At 42.1% G+C, this 3,120-nt stretch overlaps 1 long non-coding RNA gene across 2 annotated transcripts; it reads left to right on the top strand.

The window, feature by feature from the left end:
* On the top strand, window positions 870-2,829 carry LOC8056646. 2 transcript variants are annotated; one of them, XR_002452740.1, is made up of 4 exons: window positions 870-888; window positions 1,107-1,155; window positions 1,836-1,984; window positions 2,435-2,829. It is a non-coding gene; the product is annotated as an uncharacterized LOC8056646 (long non-coding RNA). The 2 variants fall into 2 exon arrangements; XR_002452739.1 differs by lacking the exon at window positions 870-888 and having other exon boundaries at window positions 925-1,155.

Here is a 3,120-nt window from a genome sequence, read left to right as displayed (position 1 = left end):
CGCCGCCGCTCCGGTGCTCCTCCTCGTCGCCGGAGAACTCTGCCCCGCCGGATCTTGGCTTGCTTCTGGAGGTGGAAGGGTGAGGCCCGTTAAAAATCCTATCTTTGTAGCGCTTAGTTCGTCGATTTCTTGTCAAGTTCCAAATGGATCGCCCTTGTCTGTTTCTTCGCTATGCTAGCTTCTCAAGCTACTAAAGTAGAGCTGTTTCCGCTACTGCCCATCTGGCCACGGGGATTAGAAAATTTGAAATTAGAACTGCTGTATGAAATGTTGAAAGTCGATGGAATTGGATTTGCTCAGAGGTAATTGGTGCAGACAAGTGCCACAGTCAAGCGATGTGGTAGTATCTGATTATTTCTTTGCGAACACTTTCTCCATTGATTATTTGTAATAGCTGCACCATGCTTTCGTTGTTGAACAAATACTACTAAGCTTTTATGAGCTTTTGTGGAGTGACATGTTTTCTTTCTCTCAAACTCCTCTACATTGCTGATCCAGAACAGTCAATGTTTCTGATTGAGTATTTTGTGTTTCTGTTCCTCCAGAGTTCTTCCAGATGTCTACCGTTTCGGCAATCGCCAAGCTTTCAATGTAGGTGCGAAACACAAAAGATATACTTCTATTCTTCACACCCTTATTACCAAGTTCTATTGCACTGTATTTTACTCCAATATGGCTACTATGCTGAGGTTGAAATGTAAAATAGTAAATTCAGTAGATAAACAATGGAGCGGTCTAGCCTGCAGAGTACAAGTCTACCTGCACAAGTACGAATGGTTCTTGCCTGTTGATTTTAATACATTTTAACCTTTTCTTTTCACCAGCATTTCGAAGCCTCAGGCTAGATTGTGCAAATTGGACAGAGCCAATATATGCTGATTTGGTGAGGTGCATATTGAATTTTTTATCACTGTCAATCTTGAGCATCACATGTCCTGCCACTCCTTCAGCATCGAGTTAACAATTGGCATTATGGATGGAAACATGGGCCCTTGCTGTTTTGTTCCCTTTTGTTTAACCTCTAATAGTATCAAGTGGACTGGATGGGTGTGTTTCCTTTTCTCTTTATGTTGGTTATTTTCCTAAAGCTGCATTTTTTTTTCTAGGAAAGCTCGTGGTGATGAGGAAAGGATGTTGGTAATATTCTTTGACAGGGTATGCTCTGTTTCTTCCCCTAGCTCTAGAGACTGACCAAGGGAAGCCATACTCTAAGTATCATTTTATGGATTCCTAGCTCTAGGGTTCTGCATATATAATTGTCCTTGGATTTTTTTTCTGAAAGTTTAGATTGCTAAACACTTCCCAAGCAATACAGGACTCAAGTAATCTAGAAATAAGTAAATGTAAACTTTTTTTTATCTCATAAACTTATTAATATGTCACAGGCCAATTTTGGGTTCTGCATATAATTGTCCTTGGATTTTTTTTTCTGAAAGTTTAGATTGCTAAACACTTCCCAAGCAATACAGGACTCAAGTAATCTAGAAATAAGTATATGTCACAGGCCAATTTTGGACCCTATTGCTTCCATATTCCACAAACTTTTTTGTGGGCGATCTGCAAGACCTAAAGGCACAGGCCAGACATTGGATGGATACAATTCCCTAGTTCTGGCTCCATTGAGGCAAACAGGAGGAGGTGAATTCCCTTTTTTTTCTCATCGTTCTAGCCATGCATCACAAACCATCTGCTTAGTAGACCACATGCTGTTGGTTTCCTACCCGTTGAGCACCATCACGATGATTCCTACCCATTGCAGTCTTGTTGCTCTTATCTAGTGAAACCAGCTTCAACCGAGCATCTCATTTGATTTGATTATTGTCCGTTCCTTGCAGAGAAAGGGGTCAGAGGGCAGTGGAGCAGAGACTGGCAGAGAAGCTGGCCGCGGTCAGGAATACGGAGGGCACGCCTCCGCCGAAGCAGCAGCGGGAGGACGCGGAGGATTTGGCACCTGTCAACACTGCAGAGTTGCAAATTACACAAGGTCAGTTACCAGACATCAACATTTAATTTGTTTTCTATAGTAGAGATATTTTTCACTATAGTGAATGCCAGAAGCATATGACATATTATAATATGTTATATGAGGCTCATAAATTATACAAGAGAGTACTGGGTTAATGTACCTGAGTATACCAACGGTTTATCACCAATTTAGTGCATTGGGCGTATCTCGTGGCGAAGACATTGAGTAGGTGAGGAGGCAACACCTTTTTTTTCAAAGGATTGCGGTTGTCTACAACAGAACAATCAGAATGCACAAATTTAGAGAGAGAAACAAATAATAACGCAGGCATTAATTCAGACACATAAATTTCAGATAAATTTCAGTCGATGCCAAGTATTTATATTATCTCTACTATCTCTACTATAATTGAAATTTCAGATGAATTTCAGTCGATGCCAAGTATTTATAATATATATTTTTTTGCAGTAGTAGAAGAAGCACAATGGAATTCACAACCAAACCTCCGATCCATGCATATACAACGATGAGGAAAGCAAGATACGAAGGAAAGACCTGACAAAGCCGACGTGATTCAGTCGATGACTTCAATCCCAAGCGCGGCGATCGCTGGAAGACGGAGGTGGATCACGCGACCTAGCGGATCTAGCTGCGGCACCAGCCCGTCCATGGCCGGTGCATCGCGCGACCTAGCCGATATAGCTGCGTCACCCAGCCGGCCGGGCGCCAGTTGTAGGAGGTGGAAATTGTATATTCAAAAATTCGATTGACAGGAGTTTTTTTAGTATTGACGGAAAATTTCGATTGACGGGAGGCTAAATTCGATTCACGGGAGGCTGAGGAGAGGTTCAGGTTTTTAGTAAGGCTGCGGTATTTGTGATTCCTATTGACGGAGGAGAGGCTGAGGTTGCGGCATCTGCGATTCGATCTGCGATTCGTTTTCACGGAGGAGGCTGAGGAGAGGTTGCGGTAGGTGTAAGGTCTGCATCATACTTTTAATCTGAGCCGTCTAATCCGTAGGACCTGTGCTGTGAGTCGTTGATCTTGCACGTGGGACTTGCCTTGAGAAGATTTCAATTATAGTAGAGATATATAACAATTCATAATTTCTTTATCCAATTTTAGGCCTACCAAACTAGCATACATTTTTGTTT

The sequence above is a fragment of the Sorghum bicolor genome, chromosome 4 (assembly GCF_000003195.3).
Source record: "Sorghum bicolor cultivar BTx623 chromosome 4, Sorghum_bicolor_NCBIv3, whole genome shotgun sequence".
In the NCBI taxonomy this organism is placed as follows: domain Eukaryota; kingdom Viridiplantae; phylum Streptophyta; class Magnoliopsida; order Poales; family Poaceae; genus Sorghum; species Sorghum bicolor.
This window is presented reverse-complemented; position numbering and strand designations above follow the sequence as displayed.